The 27,841-nt window shown below is 37.5% G+C and overlaps 1 protein-coding gene across 2 annotated transcripts in view; it reads right to left on the minus strand.

Annotated features, from left to right (window-relative positions):
- The window catches only part of RBMS3 (RNA binding motif single stranded interacting protein 3), a 783,951-nt gene that overhangs the window by 25,762 nt on the left and 730,348 nt on the right, over window positions 1-27,841 (minus strand). The window lies entirely within an intron of this gene.

The raw sequence follows: 27,841 nt of genomic DNA on the forward strand, positions 1-27,841 counted from the left end.
CATTATTTTGTGCCAGGGACACTGGAAAAATAAAGAACAGACCATGTTCTCCTGTATGATATCCTTTCAAATATTTGAAGAATACTCTCTCAAGGCTGAACATTTGCACTTTCTCTGATTTTTCTTTATGCCATTGTGTGAATCCTTTTTGAAGTATAATGCCCAAAGTATAATCCCAAGACATGAAATGAGATCTCATTAATATAGAATAATATGGAACTATTTCATATGCTTTGAATATTACATCCTGATTCAGGCCAAATATTTTTATTTATTTATTTCAGCTATATCATAAAGAAAGGAGAAAAAAGAAAGTCAATTTTCCTGGACTCACTGAAACGGTCACTATACTGTACCAAATTATATAAAGGATTGAATTTCACACAATATTATGACCCCAAATCTTTTGAACAACAGCAGGAGAGGTGGTAGTTGTAAATAAAATAATTCTTTAAAAGTATAGCATGCAATGCTTTTATCATAGTTAAATAAACTTCAATCAGTATTGCTAACCAGCAGTAAACATTTTATACAACTGATATACTATGCAGAACTGTTTTCATATTATACTTATGACAAACATACATATATAAGTTACTTCATGCAATATATAATGGGATTTTTAAAATTCCATTGATTTCAGCAGGAAAATGACTCATTGGATGCTTTTTCCCCAACTGAAAATCATTAATGCTGGAATTGCTTTAAATTGCTTGGCTCAAACCAACTATAATAGCAGAGTCTACTGATATATTATATCAATAATCTAATTTTTATCTTTTAAACCTAGGGCTAAATCTGGATTTGCTGCTTATAATGTTAATTATTGCATTTTTAAAGAAAATATGGATGATTTGCAGAGGTAGGAAAAGGTTTTCATCAGGACTATAATATAGAAAAATGAATGTTATTTTCTAAAATCCCATATAGCTTCTCTCACACGGTTACTGTTTGATTTAGAAAGAAGAATCCACTGGTATTAATGAGTGTCTCTTTTGGGACACCAGCAGTGGTTTGGTATAATGGTTAAAGTGCTAGACTAGAAACTGGCTGTAAATGCCTTCCTTAGAAGGGAAGTTGGCAAGGTAACTTTGGGAAACCAAACTCTTTTAGACCTGCCCCATAGAGTTGTGGGAAAAAGAAGAGGAGCAGGCCTTATGTATGCATGCAGCATTGAACTGTACAAAATAGAGGTGGGTTATAAATCTAATGTATAAAATATGTGATGGCAGAGTAGGTACATGGAGAAACAAAAAAATCTAAAACATTAAAGCATTAATAAAAAACAGATGCCTTAATTTCTACATACTTTCACTTTTGTAGAATGCAAGAAAAAAACTGAAATGTGTTTGCCCCAATCTCCCAAAGGTTACACCAGTGGTGGGTTATTACCGGTTCACACCAGTTTGGGAGAGCCGGTAGTAAAAAAGTTTAATAGTTTGCAGAACTGGTAGTAAAAGATGCCTGGCAATGCCGCTTGCTCTGGCCGCCATGTTTGTTGCTGCCAGATTCTTCACACATGTGCATCCCATTGCCTTGCAAATCTAATGGGATGCACATGCGCAAGGAACATGGCGGAGAAAGCGGCTTTTTAGCAGCGGCAGAAAACTCCGGTCAACTTGCCTTCCTGGTCAGCTTCCCTTCCCAACAGCCGCCGAGAAAGTAAGCAGCTGAACAAAGAGGCGGTTGTGGGGGAGAAAAGCAGGAAAATGGGCCTGCCACGAGACCGCTGGGAAGGGCATGTGGAAGGCAGGCAAGCATGTCGGCAGCCCCGGCCATCAGAAAGGCAGCTAGCAGCCTATTCCCTTCCCTGCGGCCCTGCCATGCTTGCATGCCGCTGATGCCTGCTGCAGCAAAAGCTATTCAGGAAACCTCCCTGGGAGTTCTGGGATGGCCCACCGCGGCTGCTGCTACCTGCCACAGCAAAAAGCCATGCAGGAAAAGTTCCTGGGACTCCCCCCTGCTGCTGCCTCCTCTGCTGCCCCCGCCTCCTCCTCCTCTGCCACTACCGCCTCTTCTGCCGCCACTGCCACCACCTCCTCTGCCTGGCACTAGATGTGGCTTCAGAAGACGTTTGAAACAGGACAGCAGTCTAGGGCTGGAAGGGACCTTAGAGGCCATCTAATTCAACCCCCTCCTCCAGCAGGAAACCTTACATCTCTGGATTATTTTGGTGCCTCTAACGGAGAGGAAAATTGCCAGAAAGGAGAAGGCGTTTACTAGGTCAAGGCTGCCATGCAGAGGAAGGCAGAGATAATAATGATGATGATGATGATGATACTACTACTACTACTACTAATAATAATAATATCATCATCAGAGTTGGAAGGGACCTTGGAGGTCTTCTAGTCCAATCCGCTGCCCAGGCAGGAAACCCTACAGCTTGTTTTATGTCCTTGTCTTATGACTAGAATTGAGAATTGAACCCAAAATTGAGCCCAAAATTTTTGTTCCTAAACAAGAGCATTGTTAAGTCAGTTTCATCACATTTTACTCAATCCATGATCTCTCCTGGCTCTAACAGTCATGTGCAAGTTAGGAAAGAACATCTGAAGTGTGTGTAATATTCTAAATGTACAGAAGTTATAGTTAAATGTGTGGCAGAAAGTGGACTCTAGATGTGTTTTTCCAAATGTAGTAAGTGAGATTGAATGTGTATAGTTTTAGAAGAGGTGTGTGTGTGTGTGTGTGTGTGTAGATACAGTGTATATATATATATATATATATATATATATATATATATATATATATATATATATATATATATATATATATATATATATATATATATATATATATATATAAATATTTGTTTTCTGAGGTTTTCACGGGTGTTTGTATATAGGTCTTTGGTTGTTCGGGTTTTAAAAGACCAAGTCTTTAAAAGACTTTAAAAAGACCAGAACTATCGCCAAAACTGAACACTTTAACAACAGAATAATCAGAGAAGCCATTGAGATAGAAAAACGCCCACACAACATGAACAAACGAGATGACACCTCCCGCCTACCAGCCATTTGGAAACCCGCCCTTATTGACAAACGAGTCCCTAACACGAGGAATGACACCAGACCCACACTCACAAGGTCCACACAGGATGTCACCACCGCACATCCACCCAGAAAGCAGACCCAAACCCACACTGATCATGAAGCACGACCAAGGACCAGAAGCCAGACCGCAGCTGCAACATTAGCCATTTCAAACCCCTCCAATCCATTCATGCAGCAGACTGACACCCACTATGAAGATGTAGCACGACCACAAAGCCAAACAACAGCTATGCAGCTCACCAGCTCAAATCCCCCTGCAACACAGACCAGACTGAGCACAACCAAGCCCCCACCAACACAGGACACACCCCATCCAATCAGAGCACAGAAAACCCCATCCAATCAGAGCACAGCCAAGCTCCCACCAATCAGTTCAAACCCCACTAGCAGTTAAAGGAAGAAACAGCTGCGATCACACATTGCTCCCAGAAGCAGGCTGAAGCCTGAAGATGGCAGATGAGACTTGATGAAGCGTCGCCAAGACACTTCCAATCTTGCAGGAGAAAACCAACACCAAGACATATATATATATTTGAATGAGTTCTTGTGTTCTTCAATGCGTGCACTTATTCTTCTGTTGGTTTGTCCAATGTATGTGGTGGGGCAGGCGGTGCATGGGATTTCATATACTCCTTGATTTTCTAACTCAATTTTGTCTTTGGGGTTTCTTAGGATGGTGGATATTTTTCTGTTTGTGCAGAATGCTGTCTTGATGTTGTGTTTGTGGAGGATCTTGCTGATTCTGTCTGTGGTGCCTTTTATATATGGGAGGAGGGCTGTGCCGTTTTCTTGTTCTCTGTCTTGGATTTTAGTGGGGGGTTCTTTTTGGATTAGCTTGGTAATCTTATTTCTTTGGAATCCATTGGATGTTAGTACGTTAGTGAGAGTGTCTAGTTCGGGTTTTAGGTGTTGTTCATCAAATTTAATCCCCAAATGCTTCCAATTGAAATTCCACTCCAACTCTGCAGCCACCAAACGCATCCTAAAAAGAACAGAATTGGCCTTAATCAGAAATGAACTTCACACAAAAAGATTCCTCCTAGATCAAATCAACAAAGATCTCCTCACACTTCACCTCAAACTCAGCAACAAGATGCACCCTGCACTTTGGGACAAATCCAAACAACTTGCCGTCTGGAGAGCCGAAACACAGACCACCCTCAAGACAGACACGCACACCAACAAACTCCGAAGACTACAAGAACGCCAGAAACAAACCCCTCCACCCTCACAGCAACACATGAAACAAACAGTGCATAACATCTCAGATAGGATCCTCACCAAAGCTGAAACCGATGTCCTTTCCAAAGGATTCAACTTTGCAGTCACTCCCAAAATACATCCCCACGAAAACATTATATGGAGTTGAAACCAGCCTGACCAAAATCAACCCCGATGACGCTAACAAAATCAGACTCGAGATCTCAACATCCTCTGCACCAGCAAGCCACCCAAAAGCAACTTACCCAAAGAGGAACAGACAGCACTACTTAACCTGAAAAAGATACCAGCATAATAATCCTACCAGCAGACAAGGGCAACGCCACGGTGGTTATGAACACATCTGACTACCAAACCAAATTAACCAACCTACTCCAAGACCCTGCATACAAGCCCCTAAACACAGACCCCACCACCTACCTAGAAAAACCACTAGATCCAAAATAAAAGCCTCCCCATCAGCGAAGAAATCCAACAAAGAATCATTCCCAGAGAAATCATCCAGATGCCCTAAGCTCTATGGCCTCCCAAGATACACAAAGAAGGAACCCCACTCAGACCCATAGTCTTGGCGTGACGAAGTCTCATTCGTCATCTTCAGGCTTCAACCGTGCTTCTGGGAGCAATGTGTGATCGCAGCTGTTTCTTCCTTTTAACTGCTAGTGGGGTTTGAACTGATTGGGTGGGAGCTTGGCTGTGCTCTGATTGGATGGGGTTTTCTGTGCCTGATTGGCTGGGGGTGTGTCCTGTGTTGGTGGGGCTTGTGCTCAGTCTAGTCTGTGCTGCAGGGGATTTGAGCTGGTGAGCTGCATAGCTGTTGTTTGGCTTTGTGGTCGTGCTACATCTTCATAGTGGGTGTCAGTCTGCTGCATGAATGGATTGAGGGGTTTGAAATGGCTAATGTTGCAGCTGCGTCTGGCTTCTGGTCCTTGGTCGTGCTTCATGATCAGTGTGGGTTTGGGTCTGCTTTCTGGGTGGATGTGCGGTGGTGACATCCTGTGTGGACCTTGTGAGTGTGGGTCTGGTGTCATTCCTCGTGTTAGGGACTCGTTGTCAATAAGGCGGGTTTCCAAATGGCTGGTAGGCGGAGGTGTCATCTCGCTTGTTCATGCTGTGGGCGTTATCTCATGGCTTCTGATTATTCTGTTGTTAAAGTGTTCAGTTTGGCGATAGTTCTGGACTTTTTAAGTCAATATCATGTCCTGTGACTTTAAAGTGTTGGACCAGGGAAGAAGTTGGTTCCTCTTTTTTGAATGAGTTCTTGTGTTCTTCAATGCGTGCACTTATTCTTCTGTTGGTTTGTCCAATGTATGCACCCATGGGATCACCCCTCTCACCTGTCATTGCCAATCTCTACATGGAACACTTTGAAACCCAAGCTCTAGAAAAATCTGATCACAAACCCAAACTCTGGCTCAGATATGTAGACGATACCTTCATAATCTGGCCACACGGGAAAGAAAAACTTGACAACTTCCTCACACACCTCAATAGCCTACACCCCAAAATACAGTTCACCATGGAAACAGAAGTTAATAACCAACTTCCCTTCCTGGATGTCTTAGTCTACAGAAAACCCAATGGCTCCCTAGGACACACCATCTACCAGAAGAAAACACACACAAACCGCTATCTGCACGCACTCTCACACCACCACCCAGCACAGATCAACTCCGTAGCCAAGACACTCATCTCCAGAACAAAATGCTTAGCTGATGAACAACACCTAAAACCCGAACTAGACACTCTCACTAACGTACTAACATCCAATGGATTCCAAAGAAATAAGATTACCAAGCTAATCCAAAAAGAACCCCCCACTAAAATCCAAGACAGAGAACAAGAAAACGGCACAGCCCTCCTCCCATATATAAAAGGCACCACAGACAGAATCAGCAAGATCCTCCACAAACACAACATCAAGACAGCATTCTGCACAAACAGAAAAATATCCACCATCCTAAGAAACCCCAAAGACAAAATTGAGTTAGAAAATCAAGGAGTATATGAAATCCCATGCACCGCCTGCCCCACCACATACATTGGACAAACCAACAGAAGAATAAGTGCACGCATTGAAGAACACAAGAACTCATTCAAAAAAGAGGAACCAACTTCTTCCCTGGTCCAACACTTTAAAGTCACAGGACATGATATTGACTTTAAAAAGACCAGAACTATCGCCAAAACTGAACACTTTAACAACAGAATAATCAGAGAAGCCATTGAGATAGAAAAACGCCCACACAGCATGAACAAACGAGATGACACCTCCGCCTACCAGCCATTTGGAAACCCGCCTTATTGACAAACGAGTCCCTAACACGAGGAATGACACCAGACCCACACTCACAAGGTCCACACAGGATGTCACCACCGCACATCCACCCAGAAAGCAGACCCAAACCCACACTGATCATGAAGCACGACCAAGGACCAGAAGCCAGACCGCAGCTGCAACATTAGCCATTTCAAACCCCTCCAATCCATTCATGCAGCAGACTGACACCCACTATGAAGATGTAGCACGACCACAAAGCCAAACAACAGCTATGCAGCTCACCAGCTCAAATCCCCCTGCAGCACAGACTAGACTGAGCACAACCAAGCCCCCACCAACACAGGACACACCCCCAGCCAATCAGAGCACAGAAAACCCCATCCAATCAGAGCACAGCCAAGCTCCCACCCAATCAGTTCAAACCCCACTAGCAGTTAAAAGGAAGAAACAGCTGCGATCACACATTGCTCCCAGAAGCACGGTTGAAGCCTGAAGATGACGAATGAGACTTCGTCGAAACGTCGCCAAGACACTTCCAATTTTACACGGGAGAAAACCCGTACAACCAAAGACCTATATACAAACACCCGTGAAAACCTCAGAAAATATATATATATATATATATATATATATATATATATATATATATATATATATATATATATATATATATATATATATAGTAGATAATGTATCTTTTTGTGTGCCTATATACGCTATACTATGTAATATGTATGTACACATATGGCATACATACATAGGATTTAATAGTATATTTTGGATGTTCAGTAGTAGTAAATAAATAGACAGGGAAATTGACGTGAGTGACATCAACCTTGGACGTGAGTGACATCAAGTTGGCCACATCCACCCAGTCACATGACCATCAAGCCACGCCTTCCCAGTCACATGACCAAGCCATGACCACTGTCACATGACCATCAAGCCATGCCCACAAAATAAGCCAAGTCCACAGAACCGGAAGCAAAAAAAATTTAGAATCCACCCCTGGGTTACACATTCAAGACTTTAAAAATATCATGCTCAACACAATATGCTTATGGTCTAGAGATTTTTCCCAACGATACTTGATCTGAAAAATAAGAAAAAGAAATGTCTGACACCATAATTACTCCTCTTTAGTAAATGGTCTAGAAATTAGAGTTAAATACATTATTTTCAGTATATTTTCTCTGGCATAGATTTATTTTTTTTAATTGCCATTTTTACACACACACACACACACACACACACACACACACACACACACACCAGTGGTTCTATCCAACCAGTTCTATATGGCTCATGCAAACTGGTAGCGCCGGTGGCGGGAGGCTCTGCCCACCTGCCGCGACGTCATTAATCCCATTTTTGACCCTCTGCACAAGTGGAGAAGATGCGAAAGCCCTCACATTCCTGAACCGGTAGCAAAGGTAAGTGCATTTCACCATTAACACACAGACACAGACATAGACACACACACGCACACGATTTGAAGAGAAACCAGAGTATATTTAAAACATTTATATGACTATCCAAAGTAACTCTGAACAGCAAATGAAGCAACCCCCCCACACAAAATATGTAATACATATATCCACAAACAAAAATGAAACAATAAGACAATAAAATGGTGATTCAAACAGCAATAACATCTAATCAGAACTCTAATGATCCAAATTCTTTAAAAAAAAAGATTTCTAAAAGCCAGAATACCAACCAAATGTCAGGAAGAAGATTATTTTGAAAGATGGGAGCCATCATCAAGAATTTGGTAAGAATCTTGAGTCTCACAAGATAACATCAAGGAAAGAAGCAACTTAGAACTAAGGAGAAATTTCCTGACGGTTAGAACAATTAATAAGTGGAACGACTTGCCTGCAGAGGTTGTGAATGCTCCAACACTGGAAATTTTTAAGAAAATGTTAGATAACCATCTCACTGAGATGGTGTAGGGTTTCCTTCCTGGGCAGGGGATTGGACTAGAAGGCCTCCAAGGTCCCTTCCAACTCTGTTGTTATATTATATTATATTACATTATTTTAATGAAATGTCTCAGAGCATAGCTTCCCTATCACAAGGTATAGCACAGCAAGTAAATCTACCTAAATCTACCTTCTACCTTCTATATAAATTTTATTTTTATTTTATAAAATTTATAAAATTATAAAATTATAAAATTTATAAAATTTATAATATAAATTTTATTTATATTTTATTCTATATAAATCTACCTAAATCTACCTTCTATAAACTGGATAACAAATGAATGTACAACCAAACCAATCCATACTACTCTATACAATGCAGTTACAAACCTTGGCCTTGAACAACTAGTAACTAACAATACTAGACTCATGAACTGGCTCGACCTCATTTTTTTGCAATAACGCAAACTCAATTTATGGACTACAAGTAAAAGAACCCTTTTCCAACAGTGACCACTGCATGATAGACTTTTATCTAAACATACACCCTCGCATAAATCGTCTCAACAATAGTACTCCAAACTACAATTTTAAAAAAGCCAACTATGACCTTATAAACAATGATCTCTCATTTCTTGACTGGCAAAATCTATTCTCAACCTGTATCACTACAGAAGACCACTATAAAGTATTCCTACTTGAAATCAATAAAATCATCAAACTATATGTACCACAAATCACCACCAAAATCAAAAGGAAAAACAAATTTCCCATATCAATAAAAAAGCTGCAATCCAAAAAAAAAAAAAATCCCTCTGGAAAAAAACCAAAAAGGGTTATGTAGCAAACTTCAAAAATATTTGCAACCAAATAAAAACAGAATGTAACACTTACCACAATAAACAAGAAGACCTTCTACGCACCAATTCCAGTCGTGCTTTTTATAATTTTGTGAACAATAAACTTAAAGAAACAAGATCCATTCCACCATTAAAAGAACCTAACGGCAAAGAATGTACTGACAAAATAGTTAAAGCAAACCTCTTTAACACATTCTTCGGCTCAGTCTTTGTTAACAGTGATGGCTCATATCCAACATTCCTTAATCGTACCAAAAATGTTAACAACGACTTAACACATATAGATTCCACAGAAGATAACAACGACCTAACATATATAGACTTCACAGAAGATAATGTTGAAAAAGCCTTTCGCAACCTAAAACCATCATTATCTATCGGACCAGATGGACTATGTGCATACTTTTAAAAAAAACTTTCAATTAATATAGCTGAACCCCTAAGCATTATCTTTAATAAAGCCTTCAAAACTAGTTCCCTTCCAAAACTCTGGTCTCTAGCCACAGTCATCCCTATCTTCAAAAAAGGAGATCCAAGCCTTGTTGAAAATTACAGACCTATCTCTCTATGTTGTGTCTCATGCAAAGTAATGGAATCCATCATTAACCAATCCATTACACTCCATCTTGAAACAAACAACCTTCTCTCTAATAAACAATTTGGTTTCAGGAAAAAATTGTCTTGTAACCTACAACTACTCCACTGCAAAAATATATGGACTACCAACCTTGATCAAGGAAAAGCAATAGATGCAATCTACATAGACTTCTGCAAAGCTTTTGATTCAGTAGTACATGATAAACTACTCCTTAAACTAAAATCCTACAGCATTTCGGGACCTCTTCACAATTGGATAAATGCCTTCCTGTCAAACAGACAACAAGTGGTCAAAATTGGCAACGCTATATCAAATCCTGTTCCTGTCAAAAGTGGCATTCCCCAAGGTAGTGTTCTTGGATCAACACTCTTCATACTATACATAAATGATCTCTGTGACCTAATCTCAAGTTATTGTGTTCTCTTTGCTGATGATGTCAAACTATTTAATACCACTAATAATACTTCTACCCTTCAAGAACACTTTGACTTAATTTCTGATTGGTCTAAAACTTGGCAACTCCAAATCTCAACCAGCAAATGCTCAGTCTTACATATTGGAAAAAAGAACCCCAACATCAAGTACAAACTTGATGGACATTACCTAACTGACGACCTCCACCCTGTCAAAGATCTTGGAGTTCTCATATCAAATGACCTTAATGCCAAAGCCCACTGCAACTACATAGCAAAAAAGGCCCTAAGAGTTGTAAACCTAATTTTACGCAGCTTCTTTTCCAAAAACTCTACACTACTAACTAGAGCATACAAAACATTCTTGAATACAGCTCATCCGTCTGGAATCCATACCACATCTCTGACATAAACACAATAGAACGAGTCCAGAAATATTTTACTAGAAGAGTTCTTCACTCCTCTGAAAACAACAAAATACCTTATACCGACAGACTTGAAATCCTGGGATTAGAAAACTTACAACTCCGTCGACTTCGACATGACCTGTGTTTAACACACAAAATCATCTACTGCAATATCCTTCCTATAAAAGACTACTTCACCTTCAATCGCAATATTACAAGACCAAAAAATAGATTCAAGTTAAATGTCAACCACTTCAAACTTGATTGCAGAAAATATGACTTCTGTAACAGAGTTGTTATGCTTGGAATTCATTACCTGACTCCATAGTCTCTACTAAAATCTCAAAATCTTCAACCAAAAGCTGTCTACTATTGACCTCACCCCATTCCTGAGAAAAGTATAAGGGGCGTGCATAAGAGCACAAATGTGCCTACCGTTCCTGTCCTATTGTTCCCTTCATTATATCCAATTAATATAGTTGCTGCATAATTTTAATTATATATATATATATATATATATATATATATATATATATATATATATATATATATATATATATATATTTTCTTCAAGATATATGATTTGAATATATATATAAGAATATATATATATATTCTTCAAGATATGCTGTTTTATCTATGACATTTTCTGTGTATACTGTTGTGACAAAAAATAAATAAAAAAATAAAAGTATCCTAGGCAGAGGATAGTGATGCCTTGAGTAACTTGATGATATGCCATATGAGGTTTTAAAGAAGACAACTAGCACCTTTAATTGATACTTTGAATGACTGAAACCCAATGTAATTGCATAGTAATGGTGTCATAGTTAAAAATGCCCATTATTATCTGCACATTACATTCTGGACCAGTGGTCACCAACCAGTGGTCTGTGGACCACTGGTTGTCTGCAAGAAAATTTTGGTGGTCTGCAGAAAAATTATTTGCATTTTTTATATTGCACTAAATACTATTTATCTTTTTAAAAAATTCATATTAGTGGTCCTCGGGATTTAAAATTATAAATTTAGCAGTCCCTGAGGTCCAAAAGGTTGGAGACCCCTGTTCTGGACCAATTGTAGATTCTGGATGGTTTTCAAGAGCAGTCCCATGTAGGATATATTGTAACAATCCAGCTAGGAGGTAGCTAAAATATGAATGACCATAAGTAAATTCTTCCAATCCATGAAATGGCTCAGTGGCATGTACAAAAAACTTGGGTAAAGGTTGCCTTTGTCAAAGCCACAACCCAGTTCATGTGACTTCAGGAACAAATTCCAATTGTGCAGTTCTACCCCATACTCAAGATTGGAAACTTTCCAATTCTACAACTCAGGTATCCAAACCCCTAGGTCCTCTGTTTTAGCAAGATTGATGTGAAGCCTATTCTTCCCAATTCAGGTACTCATAACCTCCAGGTGCAAGGATGTCCAGGGATACTGAAGTTACTCATTGCACTCCCTCAGACAGATGTCGTCTATCAGAGTATTCATGTAGAAGTTAAAGAGGAGGGAGTAAAGGTCAGAAACCCAAGAAACACCAAATAGAAGTAGCCATGAAGGAGGAGGAAGAACAAAATAGTGTTCGCATTCCCAATCACCTAAATTGGTCCACAAGAATATTGTGGTATTGAAGGCAATTAAGATAACCTAATCTTAATTCTTTTTTATCTTCTAAGAAGATAGATCTTCTATCTTCTTTTCCGCTAATATCACACTACTAACCAGAGCAAACAAAACATTTGCTAGACCAATGCTCGAATAGAGCTCATCTGTCTGGAACCCACACTGCATTATCGGACATTAATACAATTGAGCGTGTCCAGAGATATTACACAAGAGTCCTCCACTCCTCTGCTCACAACAAAATACCTTATGCCATCAGATTAGAAAATTTAGAACTACGCCGCCTTCGGTATGACCTAAAATCTTCTGCTACAATGTCCTACCTGTAAATGACTACTTCAGCTTTAACCACAACAATATACAATAGATACAAACTTAAAGTAAACCATTCCAAACTCGATTGCAGAAAATACAACTTCAGCAACAGAGTGGTCAATGTCTGAAATGCACTACCTGACTCTGTGATTTCATCCCCCAATTTTAACCTAAGACTGTCTACTGTTGACCTCACCCCAATCCTAAGAGGTCTGTAAGGGACGTGCATAAGCACACCAGCATGCCTACCATCCCTGTCCTAATGTTCTCTTTATTTGTATTCATTTCATGTATTCAAATCATGTATATACTTCTATATATTATCTAATACGTGCTTTACAAAATAAATAAATGAATGAATAAATAAATAAATAAAAGACATCAGAAAAGGGCAGAATAGCAGCACTACATCCATTCCAAGTTCACCAAAGAGCCACTTTTGTGATGAATGTCATTTAGTACTACCAGTACTTCAGTACTACAATCTGATCAGAAAACAGACAAAAAGAATGTAGATAAACTATTTTTTCTACCTTCTTAACAACCTTCCCTAAAAATGGTGAAAGTCAGAATTCACTATGGTCAACTTGCCATAACCAACGTGCCATGGCCATCTTGGCATGGCCATTTTGCCACATCCAATCCACTACCTGCCATCTCACTGCAGCCAAATCACCATGGGACGACTTGCTATGGACAACTTGCTGTGGACAATTCCACGTGGAATAACTAAACATGATAAATGTTATCAATGGAAACAATGTCAGAGAAACAGTGGCAGATATTTATTGCCTTAAGTCATCCCATGTGGAACAGTCTGCAGCAAGATGTCCTGCAGCGACTTGGCTGTAGCGAATTGTCCCATAGCAAGTTGGCCACGGGAAGATGGCCATGGTGAGCTGACTAGGGCAAAATGTTCATGGTGAGTTCGCCATAACAAGATGGCCATGGTAAATTTGCTATAACAAGATTGCCATGGCAAATTAAATGAAGTAAGTTGTCACAGACCTGGTAAAAGTTGTCCAGTTCAGTAGGATTCAGCAAAGGTTTTTGAAGATGAGAAGCATCACTACTTTTTTAAGAGCCAGCAGAACAACGCCTCTTTTAAGCAGCTATTACCATGTAGATCCATTCACACATTCTTTTCCTGGAGTCTTTTAACCAGCCAGGAGGGGCATATATCTGAATAATAAGCACATGCACCCACCGCATTGAAAATCTTGTTTACCTCTTCAGGAGTAGCAGACTCAAACTTCTCCTAGATATCATTAGAAGACCGTGCCCCAATCTTCTTCAGTGAGTTGTCCATCTAGAGTCCAGCTCAGAGCAAATCTGAGTGGTTTAATTCATCAGTTGTCAAGAATAGTTCTTACAATTATCCTGTAGATAATATACTGGCTCAGCAGGGACTGGGTTGCCTGGTTGATAGCCAAAGGACATTGTTCTGAGATAAGTTCCAATAAAGCTCTTACTTTTCTCCAGTTGGATTCACTCTTTGTTTTCCTCCACATTAATTTAGGCACCTCTTCTGCCAATTCACCCTAGAAGGCCTTGAAATCCTGAGGGCATACTGCAATCTCTACATGCGGTGTGCATGATTATGATCCAGTCTAAAAGTCTGCCACTGCTTGAATTGAACTATGTACAGTATATGCATATAATCGCAGCAGCATCTATTCTATCTGGCAACTTTTTAAAAATGAGAATAGCTATATATCTAATTATTCAGAGAGAGAAAAAGGGCAGAATGCATAAAAGAATAAAAGAAACAGATGTTCAGAGTTCCTTCCTCCCTAAACCTTAAGATTGTTCACTTGAATATTTTCTATGCATGAATTATTTTTAGTTTCCAGATACTGCATCCTTCTAAAAATTCTTGCCCTCAAGACCTATTGAAATGTCCTTAATTAGAAGTGGGGATTTTTTTGACACTTTTATATCATTACTCCTTTCCTGTGTGTTAGAGAAGAACTTTGCTGGAGGCAACAAATTACTCAAATCCTTCAATGTCCTATTGACATTAAGTTGTCAGGTCCCAACACAGCTTTGTTTTGCTACAATTTTATTTATGCTTTACTCATAGCATGAAAAAATACTCATAGCTGTCAGCACAATACCTCTTAATATCTTTTACCTGATGCACTGAAGATCTAAGTGTTCTCCAAATGGATGTGATAATTTGGAAACTATTAAAATAGAGACCAAATCTGCTAATTAAAACTATCAGCACTGAAAATGGTTATTGTTTTAAACATTAACTCTAGTTTAAACATTCTTCACAATGGCTCTTCTAAATTATAGAAATCCTATAAATCAAAGTATACTGTTTCATGAATGTTATTCAATATACACAACCAATACCCTATCTTGACCAGGGATAATTATCTGTTCATTGAGACAGTCCTTATAAATAGAATTAATAAACAACTTCTAAATATATTCGTTTTCACTGAAATTAAGTTTTGCTCTCATTTTGAATAGGATTTTCCTTGAATCCTACATGATTATCTAACAAAATTGCTGAGGAAATTTGTTCTCGTACAGTAGAAGAACACACTCTTGAAAAACGTTGGCCTTTTGTCAAAACTTATCAAAAGTTGTGAGTTCATGAAAATTTTAATTTTACAAATAATATAAGTATAAAAAATAAATGCAATGTTATGTTATAAAAATACTAGGCATAATTATTTATTTTTCTTTTGCAGCCATATAGACCACACAAAATTTTTGAAAATGAGAATTTAAGCTATAAATAATCTGGACAATATAGTCAATTAGGTAGCAATACATCTTAACAATAGACTTACAGTATATACTGCTTCATAGTGTTTTACAGACCTCTCTAAATAGTTTAGAGCAGGGATCCACAACCCCTAGTCTGTGGACCCGCATTGCTCCATGGCATGCCAGAAACCAGGATGCGGACAGCACATGAAACCACACCCACCCTGGTCTGTGGAAAAACTTCTCTCCATGGAATTAGTTCCTGATGCCTAAAGATTGTGGGGCACTGGTTTAGAGAATCAGCAAATTGCCTCCAACAATCTGGGCCCTCATTTTACTGACCTTGGAAGGATGGAAGTCTGAGTCAACCTTGAGTTGGTCAGGATCAAACTGCAGGCAATTGGCAGAATTAGCCTGCAATATTGCATTCTAATCACTGTGCCACCACCTTTTAAGTAATAGAATAGAATAGAATTTTTTATTGGCCAAGTGTGATTGGACACACAAGGAATTTGTCTTGGTGCATATGCTCTCAGTGTACATAAAAGAAAAGATATGTTCATCAAGGTACAACATTTACAACACAAATGATGGTCAATAAATCAATATAAATCATAAGGATTGCCAGCAACAAGTTATAGTCATACAGTCATAAATGGAAAGAGATTGGTGATGGGAACTATGAGAAGATTAATAGTAGTGCAGATTCAGTAAATAGTTTCACAGTGTTGATGGAATTATTTGTTTAGCAGAGTGATGGCCTTCGGGAAAAAACTGTTCTTGTGTCTAGTTGTTCTGGTGTGCAGTGCTCTATAGCGTCTACCTTGATTGAGGGTAGTAGTTGAAACAGTTTATGTCCAGGATGCGAGGGATCTGCAAATATTTTCACGGCCCTCTTCTTGATTCGTGCAGTATACAGGTCCTCAATGGAAGGCAGGTTGGTAGCAATTATTTTTTCTGCAGTTCTAATTATCCTCTGAAGTCTGTGTTTTTCTTGTTGGGTTGCAGAACCGAACCAGACAGTTATAGAGGTGCAAATGACAGACTCAATAATTCCTCTGTAGAACTGTATCAGCAGCTCCTTGGGCAGTTTGAGCTTACTGAGTTGGCGCAGAAAAAACATTCTTTGTTGTCCTTTTTTAATGATGTTTTTGATGTTAGCTGTCCATTTTAGATCTTGCGATATGATAGAACCTAGAAATTTGAAGGTTTCTACTGTTGATACTGTGTTGTCTAGTATTGTGAGAGGTGGAAGTATGGAAGGGTTTCTCCTAAAGTCTACCACCATTTCTACGGTTTTGAGTGTGTTCAGTTCCAGATTGTTTTGGTTGCACCACAAGGCTAGTCGTTCGACCTCTCGTCTATATGCGGATTCGTCATTATCTCAAATGAGACCAATCACTGTTGTGTCATCTGCGAACTTCAGTAGCTTAACAGATGGATCATTGGAGATGCAGTCATTGGTATACAGAGAGAAGAGAAGTGGGGAGAGCACACAGCCTTTGTTAATTGTACAGGTATTTGATGTGTTAATTGTACAGGTATTTGATGTGATCTTGCTTAGCTTCACCTGCTGCTTCCTGTTTGTTAGGAAGCTTGTGATCCACTTACAAGTCTGTCCTGGTACCTGTAGCTGGTTTAGCTTAGTTAGAAGAATGTCTGGAATGATGGTATTGAATGCTGAACTAAAGTCTACAAAAAGGACCCTTGCATAGGTCTTTGGAGACTCAAGATGTTGTAGGATGTAGTGCAGAGCCATATTAACAGCATCATCTGTTGATCTGTTTGCTCGGTATGCAAATTGCAAGGGGTCTAACAGCGGATTCGTGATGGTTTTCAAGTAGGAAAGCACTAGCCTTTCAAAGGTTTTCATGACTGCAGATGTTAGAGCAACTGGTCTGTAGTCATTCAGTTCCTTGATGGTGGGCTTCTTCGGCACTGGGATGATGGTAGAGCGTTTGAAGCAAGAAGGAACATAATACATCTCTAGTGATTTATTGAAAATATGGATGAAGATGGGGGCCAATTGGTCAGCACAGACTTTTAAGCAAGAAGGAGTTATCTTGTCTGGGCCTGGAGCTTTTCCTGGCTTTTGTCTGTGAAATAGGTCCTGCACTTCTTTTTCTGTGATCACTAGGGGTTGTGAACCCAATGAAATGGGGTCAGTTGTAGGAGGCTTGGCTGTTGTTGGTGTGTCTGAGATGGGGGTTGTGGAGATAGGTAGCTGTAGTTTCCTTTCAAACCTGCAGTAAAACTCATTCAGGTCATCTGCCAGTTGTTGATTACCTTCAGCCTGGGAGGGAGGTTTGCCATAGCCGGTGACATTTTTAAGAGTTTTCCACATGTTTGCTGGTTCATTTGCTGAAAACTGATTCTTTAGCTTTTTGCTGCTTTGATCTCCCTTGTTAGTGCATTTCTGGCCTGATTGTACAACATTTTATCACCTTTTCTGTAGGCCTCCTCTTTGGAATGTCGTAGCTGCTTAAGTTTAGGTGTGAACCAAGGTTTGTTGTTACTGTATATTCGCAAGTTCCTTGTAGGTACACATAGGTCTTCACAGAAGCTGACATATGATGTTACAGTATCTGTGAGTTCATCCAGGTCTGCAGAGGTATCTTTAAAAATATTCCAATCAGTGCAGTCAAAACATGCCTGTAGCTTTAATTTTGATTCCTCCGTCCAGGTCTTCACTGATTTAATTATTGGTTTTGTGGCTTTAAGTCTTTGCCTGTAAGCAGGTACAAGGTGAATCATGCAATGATCAGAGTCTCCTACAGCTGCACGTGGTAAAGACCGATAAGCATCTTTTAGTGTTGTGTAGCAATGGTCTAGAGTATTCTTGCCTCTGGTGGGACAATTGACATGCTGAAAGTATTTTGGTAGCTCTTTCTTTAAGTTTGCCTTGTTTAGATCTCCCAAAACAATGGCCAGTGAATCAGGGTGTTTGGCTTCAGCCTCCATGATTTGCTAGAGTTTGTAATGCCTTGTTTACACAGGCTTGTGGTGGGACATAAACAGCAATTAGAAGAAATGAGGAAAATTCACGAGGCGAATAGTAAGGTTTGCAGTTGATAATTAGCGTCTCTAAATTATTGTCACAGAATTTGTAAATTATTTTAAAATCTTGACACCAGTTTCTGCTAATATATAGGCATAAGCCGCCTCCTTTCTTTTTACCAGATGTTTCTGGAATCCTGTCTGACCGTTCAATCTGAAACCCTGGAATGTTCAGGCTGCTATTTTCAATTGATTCATTTAACCAGGTTTCAGAGAAGCATAGGACTGCTGAATTGCGAAAATCAGAATAGTATTTGTTTAAGAGGAGTATTTCATCCATCTTATTTGCAAGTGAGCGTATATTTGTTAGGAAAATTGAAGGCAGAGGAGTTTTAATGCGACTTCTTAATTTGTTTAAGATCCCAGCTCGTTTACCTCTCTTCTGTCGCTTTCATCGTTTGTTTTTTTTTGGTAATCCATGGCTCCGTGGGAATTGCCTCCTCCTGTATTAGAATCTCCTCCATGTTTGTAAAGACAGGTGGGGGTGAGATCAAAGAAAGCTGCTCCTTAAAGAAATGTTTCTTAATTTTTAGCAGATGGTCTCGTGAGTAGGAAATCCGTAGTGAGTCACAGAGAACAATTAGAAATAAAGAAACAATTAGAGAGCATTTCACCGAGGCAGCCTTCATCGGCGCCATCTTGGCTACTTCTTTTACTTGGCTACTTCTTCTTTTTCTTCTAATATAATTTAAGCTTCTAGAACATCTTTAAAAATAACTTTTACTTTAAATATTTTTACATTAAATCATAGTAAAGGCTAATGAATTTTGTATTGCATTATATAATCATTTTTGGAAAAATAAAAAACCGGATTCCTTGAAATCTTACATATTTAATTGTGAAGAACATAAATGGATAGAAAAGAAGCAGAGAAGGAAACTGAATGCTGTGTAAACTTATATTTTGAATTGAGATTCCAATACTTACTATGCTACCTGGATTGTTTTATTGTTTGATTAATATTTAGATATTCTTCTTTCCTTTCTTCCACCTGTCAGCAGTAGCTTTTTGGGCAATGTGCAGTCATATTACAATGCAGGGAAAGAAAAATAAATTCAATGTAGAATTAAAATATCTAAAATACAATGTGGAAATATAGTATATAATGAATGAGCAAAAATAACCAAAGCATTATACAAAGCAATTGAGAATCAAAATTATATGGAAACATTAAATATTAAAATGAAGCACAACTAATCCTATCTAATGAACATTCAATTTAACAAATAAGAGTTCATCCATAATTTTAAAATATAATCTGAGAACTAGATCTATTCACCTGGCTCTTTATATCTTATCTATATTACATTTTTGACTGAAGAATTGTTTTACTTAACAACTCTGGCCCATGTATGCTGCCAAAATTGAGTAGCTATTTTACAAATAACTAATATTTTAACTACAATATCTAATTCATAAAGGCATATACATCTTGGTATATAGTTATCTATTCACTATTTATGTGAATTATGAGAAAAAGCACGAAAGGTATCAGTTTGAGTTTGAGTCCTAGTGAAAACATAGTTTAGGCGTATGACTGTAGCTTTCTAGAGAGTAAAATGAAGTAGTGGTTTGTTGTAGCCTTCTTCTTTTATAAACTGCCTATAGTAAATCTAGACTCAGGTATTTCCTGGAAAAAAAAGTGTTTCACTTCCATTAATATAATAATGTCCCTTTTATACTACCCCAAAATATTTATCAGAACAGATAAATGTGGCTCAGACCAATTCCTGGATAAGTTAATTCACAGCGTGGGTTTTCTATTCAATATTTACTCTCAATTGACTGCAAGGCAGAGAAATTTTTAAACAGAGAGTTCTACAAATCAGTACTTTAAACTGACATTGAGTTATTGGCTAAATGAGTTCTTATATCGTTGGTTAAAAACAAAACTATTTTTTCAATGTGAAAAAAACTTGTCAGTGATTTTTTTTTATTTGCATTTATATCCCGCCCTTCTCCGAAGACTCAGGGCGGCTTACACTATGTTAGCAATAGTCTTCATCGATCTGTATATTATATACAAAGTCAACTTATTGCCCCCAACAATCTGGGTCCTCATTTTACCTACCTTATAAAGGATGGAAGGGAGAGAGGAGCAATTTTGAAGCAATTCTCAAGAATGACCTATTCTAGAGCCAGATTTGAGTTGTTGCATTCCATAGCCAAAGTCTATCACCTGCCATATCATGAGAGGATGTGTATTCATGGTGTCCAGTCATTGAAGACATTGCTCATATTTTATTGGCTTCTCAACTACATGCCCTTCTTAGGTTTAGATTCTTAATGTCACTACTTGAAAGAAAAGCCCATTGGGATCTGAATCACAGATTATCCTATTTCCTCCTGGGTTCTAATATATACATTGTGAGCAGAACTGCTATGTTTATAGTTAAGGCAGTTGATCTCGGAATCTATGGAACAAATTGGGTAAATTGTAAAGATAATTTATTTACCTGAATGTTTAATCTTTATATTTACCACATATGTATTTTATTACTGTATCTTCTTTTATCTATTTTACCCTGGAATTAGATTCTGTATTTTATTTTTGATATGGTTGTAAGACTAATCAAGTAATAAATTATCTATAATAATGTATATCCATTTTTTTATATATATAAAAAATTTTATTTCCATTTTCCAACATCATATTTATGTATAATCTGTTATCCATCATTAATCATTAATTTTTATTTATTGCTGATTCGGACCTGCCCGACTGCCACTTCCTTTCTTCACCACCTCCCTCTACCCTCTACTACTTTCCTCTCCTTCATCTCCTTCATTTTACTACTTCATCTCCTCCTTCTTCACTCCTCCCTTCTTCTATCCTTTCTAACCTTCTTATTCCCCTCCTCCTTCTCAACTCTTTCCTACCTACTTTCTTCCCTCCTTCTACTCCTCTCTCCCTTTCTTTCTGAAATGGCAGTCGGGCAGCCCCAATATCATTTCAAATTTTAATTTCATATCTTCAATTATTACTGTACATTAATAACCGATCCATGTATCATTTCCCCCCTTTCCCCCACCCTCCCCCCCGACTTCCCAGAGCAAATACCGGGTATTATGACCAACAATCACAAGCTAAAGTATACAAAATACACATCAACTCCCACCCTTCTTTAAAACTTTAAATCCCCTCACAATAAAAATAAAGAGATAAGAAAGAATAAGAAAAAAGAAAAAAGAAAAAGAACAATACCAATACAATCTTCCCTTCACATATTACTTCTTCTTACAGTCCATTTTTAAAATTAGTCCATCTTCTCAAATTCAAATTTTCTCCACTTGTATATTCTTTCAAATTTCATGTCCATTTCTTAAATTACAGTCCATCTTCTCAAACTCAAATTTTCATCACTTATATATTTCTTCAATTGTCATAACATTTATTGTCTGATCTTCCAATATTACTCCATCAGTCAAATATCATTACGAATAAAGTCTCTCTGATACAATATTTCCAACTTAACTTCGTAACTTTTACTGTCTATAAATATATCAATTAAAACGAATAATCATTTAAGTTACATCCACAATATAACAGTAAACAATTAACATCATTACATCTACAACATTATCTAAATTCATAAACATTATCTAAATTCATAAATTTTACTTTCCATCCTTCACAATTAAATAATATCATCCCATAGGTTTATACCTTAAAAATAACAAATAACAAAAATCCTATAATTTATATCCTAAACAAATCAATTCTAGAAATTAACCATAATCATCATATTCACATCTTAGACATTCCTCCCCTCTCCTATTCTATTTTCCATCATCTCCAAACCAGTTAACTTAGCATCTAACAACAAAGGATTCCCACTCTTTAAAACATTAATATAGAAATGTCTTGCTTTCATAACTGTACTAAGAAAATACTTTCTACCCCTAAAATTCACTGACAAGCCCATTGGAACTTCCCATCTAAAATATATCTGATGTTTCTTAAACTCAGCCACTAAAAAAGCAAATTCTCTTCTCTTTCTTAACATTTTAGGAGGAATTTCCTTCATCATTTTATATCTTGTCCCAATATTTGAAATTTATTTTTATAAAAGGCTTGCAAGATTTCATACCTACCCTTTTTAGTTGTAAAATAAATAACCACATCCCTCGGTAATCTATTTTGTCTTGCCCACCAAGAATTAACACGATAAATTCTTTCAATATTAATTTCAAAGTATTCTGGCTCCACACCCTTTATCTGAGCAGAAGCTTGTGTAAAAATCTCTTTTAAATTTTCCTTACTATTTTCCCTCAACCCCCTCACCCTTGTAGCATATTCCATTAATCTATATTGTAATATTACCTTTCTTCATCTGCCCTATCTACCTTTGCCTGTATATCTTCCATCTTATTATCTAAGTTCCAATTGTTTTGATTCTTTTGAATTTCCTCTATTTTCCTTTGCAACTCTAAATTAGCTTTATTAACTTCTTCCAAACTATCCTCCATCTGAATACAAGACCTTAATATTTGTGGAATTGCATCCTTTACCATTTTCATTTCCCTCTTCTGCTCTTCCACCACTTCCTTAAAATCCAACATCTCTTTCTCTATTTCATCAAATTTCTGATCTATTTCTGAAAAACGAGTCTCCAGAAACTCCTGTAAAAAATTTCTTAATTCCTCTTTAATTTCTTCTTTTAATTTTCATATCTGAACTGAATAAATTTCAAAGTTTTTAGTAGCTTTTGGCACTATTTGCTTAAAAGCCATTTTTTAAAATATATAACCTACCCAGTAACAGAGGACAAAAGGGGGTTAAAAAGGAAAGATTCAAAAAACTTTTCTTCTAAATCACTATAATCCCAAAGAAGAAGAAAAAATATAAATCATAAAATTATCATTTCTTCCATTTAGTCAGTATCTTCTTGTATATCTCCTAGTTTCATACCAGCTGTTAATAAGCATTTCCTTAACTTTCATTTCCAATACACAAAAAATCACCATTTGCTTGCATTCCACAAAACGCCATTTGCATTCTTCTCTCCTATCTTCGCAACAAATGTATCCTCTACTAGGCACTTGCAGTCTTCTTACAAACAAATGCTAGAACTCCAGTTTCTGCTCGGTCTGCATTACAATCCATCACAAATCAATTTCTGCCGCGGAGATTGGACACTACATTTTTTTCCTGCCAAAAGGCAGATGCCCTCCGAGTCTGGAGCTTTTTTCAGGCTTTGGAAGGAGCACTCCCCTTAAGCCTCCAGAAAGTTTCTGGGGCTTGTCTGGGTGGCTCAACTTCAGCCTGAATGCTCATCTCTCCCTCTTTGCTGAGGGGGAGATTTACAAGCTGTCAGACAGCTGATTGACGCTGTCCTGGCAGCTCTACAGACTACGGGGTTAACAGTCTAAAAAAGACTGCCATCAATGAAGCGGAGCCAAACCGGAAGCCTATCCATTTTTAAAATAACTTTAATATAGACTAAAGAAGAAATAAACATATGAATATATAAATCACTTTGGACAAGTTAAAATAAAATTGAATATGAGATCAGTCAGGAACACACAAAACCCCATCCTGCCTGGCTGATTCATATGTATTTAAGAGTGCTTATCTCTCTTAGTTTGTGTATGGTAACATTAATTGCTGACAATACTACAAAACTATGGTTCATTGCACAATCAGCATGAGGTTCTGAGTGGATTTGACTCCTCCCCCCCACCACATATTAAGTCCTTCCCAAGGACTGTGAAAGGCAGTTTGATGGTATTAAAAGTATCATTGCAAAAAGTAAGTTGTCTGAGTAAAACTGTCTTTGAAATTGATTTACAGTGATTTTGCCAATGCTAATGGTATTCCTGTGGTGGTCCAGGTATTTTGGAATTGCACTCAAGGCACATATTACTATTAGGCCTATCTTTGCTTTCTTTTGCCACAATGGCTCTATTTCTATAGTCATTATAAGTCCCAGAGTACTTTAGCTTCTATGACTTTTGTCTTTTATTTTATGGTCCAATAAATTCTTGTTTGCCGGTCTTATAATTATCTGCTTTGCCTGTTATTTATTTTAAATATACTGGCCACTGAAATTTGTTAAAATGATACTAATTTCTGAAAATACCGCACAGCAGTTGGCATAAGCATTCCACCACTGGTCATCTCATTAGATTAACAAACACCATAATACTCAGGAAAACTCTCACCAGCAGACCTTTTCACATTCTGTCTGAAAGAACCTAGGCATCCTTCTGTTGATTATTGTGGAGGAGCCACTGACAGATCTGATATATAGTACCATCTACCATTAAAACAATAATGAGGAGGATGCTGAAATTGTTCTAAAGCAGCCTGATTTATTTCAAAGATTAGGCTCTATCCAAAGTGAATACGCCTTTGCCTTCAGTGAACAAATAATATGTGTGCAACCGTACAAAGACTGACACAAGTAGGCATGTATAGAGAGCAAGAAAGGTGACCCTGATGAAGGAACAGCTGTCTAGGCAAAAGGGGCTACAAAATTGTTAAATTTCTGAATAGCCAGATAATATTTGAAAGTGGTTCAGGTAGATGTCTTCCTAATTTGCTAGTGTATAAGAAAGAGGAGTAAGTATAGCACAATCATACTTTCAATATTTTATTATAGAATGATAAAAGTAATTTTAGCCTTCCTGTAGACTTGATTTTCGTCTTGTCTACTAATGCAGCTGACATCATCATCTTCAGCAAAGAACATTCTAGACTGCAGGATGATCAACTGATTATCCCCCACACCCCTTTGGAAGTGCTACTACAATATTACACTACGAAAGCAACATAATTTTTAAAGAATAGTTTCAGCATCATTTAGTCCATTCAGAGAGTTTTAACTATTTCCAATTTACGCAGTTGATTGCATCAGCACCCTGCACTGTCCTCTGCAATCTGAAGACAAAAGTCAATGCTAAGAATTTTAATGCAAAGAAGCATTTAATGAAATCGGTGCTAGAGAAGGAAACAATCTGTGAAAAAGAATTAATCATGTCTTGCCTCTACACTGAAAATTCAGGGCACCGATTGTAAATGATTTCAAACTGAATTAAAATAGATACACAACTTCCAGAATGCTTCTGGTAACTTCTTAATAGAGATATAAGTGGCCAGTAGTTATTCTTGTTAAAGTTTCAATCAGTTTATCATTATCTAAGGTAAAACAACATGGAATGAAATTTCAGGAGAACAGCAGGAACAACGTATTACATATTATAAAATCTATAATGGTATAATGTGTTTTTGTCCTTCTAAATCTTCTGATCTCACAGAAGTCTCCTTAAGGAGAACAACACAACGACTCTATATATACAAATTTCCCAATCCTTATAGAGAATTTTCTCCTAAGTAAGTTTGCAAACGTTTTGGTCCTAAGAGGAGCAAACAAACTTCCTGCCATGTATATGGTCTATAACAAATTATAGCTGAAAATGTTTGTTTGCTATATATAAAGGGTTTAAATTCTTCCTTTTCTTTTCAGTTGGAATTCCTTTAAGGTAACAAACCATGCTGCTTGGCATTCTGCCATTTTTTTTAGCAAGCTCTTATTACAAGAGTCTATTTCTAATGGATTGGATATGGCGCCTTTCCCATTTTGCTAATGAGAAAAGCTAAAGGCCATTACTTTTTCTGATTAAGATCCCTGCGGGAAGAAATGTGATGTGTACATTACAAGGGCATACGTAAAGGAAATACACAGCTTGTCCAATCAATCAGATTGAGGCTGACAAAAGGAAAATACCAAACTCTCATTCTGTGAATAATGCTGAGGAAAAATGATGGGAGAAATCATAAAAGGAAAATGTCTTTGAAAGATAAACTGTGGGCATCATATTAGTATGATAATCAACAACCAGTTTCATAGGTTTTCATCAAATACATGGTTAAATTAATGACCTTGTGGCATTCTGAAGTATTTTAAAGCCACATTAAATACATTAATGTGAGTCAGAACATTTATGACTACCTGTCATGATGGGTACATCATAACTCCTGATGCAAAGGCAGCATGTTTTTGACTTCCAAATGATAAAATAGCAACTGCAGAACTAGGCTTATCAGGCTCCAAAAACCAAAAAAAGGCACATTGATACTCTTCTGAGCAACCTCCTTTATTGTTTTTCACTTTTTCTTTTGCCAAACTAAAGCAGACCTTGCACCATGAAACATACTATGAATTGGAGACTACTAACCAGGAGCTGTTTTCAATCTTTTCCCCAACACAAAGTATCTAAACTGTGCTGTCTTTTGTTATTTTGAATGCACCTCCTTCCTCCTGGAAAACTGAAAAATATCCAATTACAGGGCTCTTGCATTTCTTTACCAATTCTAAGTTTCAGGTAAATCTCCAGTTTCTTCATCTATTAACCCAGTGGGAAGTACCTTAAGAGTTGAACTTCTCCAAATATATTAAAGCAGTGGTCCTATGGTCCACGGGCCTTTGGGATCCACAAAATCTTTTTCAAATCATATGATTTAAATCTTGAGTTAGGTCTTGGGAGTCCACGGCCATGATCTGTGGCCACAAAAGGTATTTAAAGAGGGTATGTGATGAAGAAAGGGTTGAGAAACTGTATTAAAGCATATTTTATTAAAATATGCTATTCTATTACTTAGCACAATATATGTGTATGTAGGTGCTTTTTTCATTCTTGGGATGTACTTCTTAGCTTCTGCATATTAAAATCATGCACTGGAATTGAATGAAAACCTCAAGTATTTTTATTTTGTATCATTCAACAATGATCTGAGAAATGCTCTTTTGTAGATAAAAACAATTTTCAAAGTAGGATAACTAACTTATACATTTGTTAATCAATATCCCTTTTCTTTCTTTCCAGAAAATAATATTCCACATTCCTCAAATATTCCTACTACAAAGACCAGCTTTCACCATTCTATGATTATCATATCTAAAGTACTCTGCTGAGATACAAAAATCAATATTGCCAATCTTTTAAAAACATGGAAAAAGGGTATTTTCCGAGATGAAAAAAAGACTCTGTACTTCTCTCAATGTATGGTTGATTTCAGAAGGTAATGAATTTTCCCCCTGGAGGTAAAAGTCAGCCATGCTTTCCATTAATAATATTCCCATTCCAGCTTGAAAAGAATTATACTTGTACACACTAAGACAGCAGCTGCTTATCACTCATTCAGGCCTGAAGTGAGAAAGTTTGTGTTAACAGTAAAAGATCACATGAAAGGAAGCTAGAAAATGAGACTTTTGAGAAACAGGAAAGAAACAATAGAGGTTGATGCTATACTTCATTAACTCTGAAGAAAAATAATCAAATTATTCTATTCTGTATACTAAAATTGTTCACTGGTAGCCCTCAGGAAAATCAAACACAGATCAGAACTGAGATA

This window comes from Ahaetulla prasina, chromosome 4 (assembly GCF_028640845.1).
Source record: "Ahaetulla prasina isolate Xishuangbanna chromosome 4, ASM2864084v1, whole genome shotgun sequence".
Taxonomy (NCBI): Eukaryota; Metazoa; Chordata; class Lepidosauria; order Squamata; family Colubridae; genus Ahaetulla; species Ahaetulla prasina.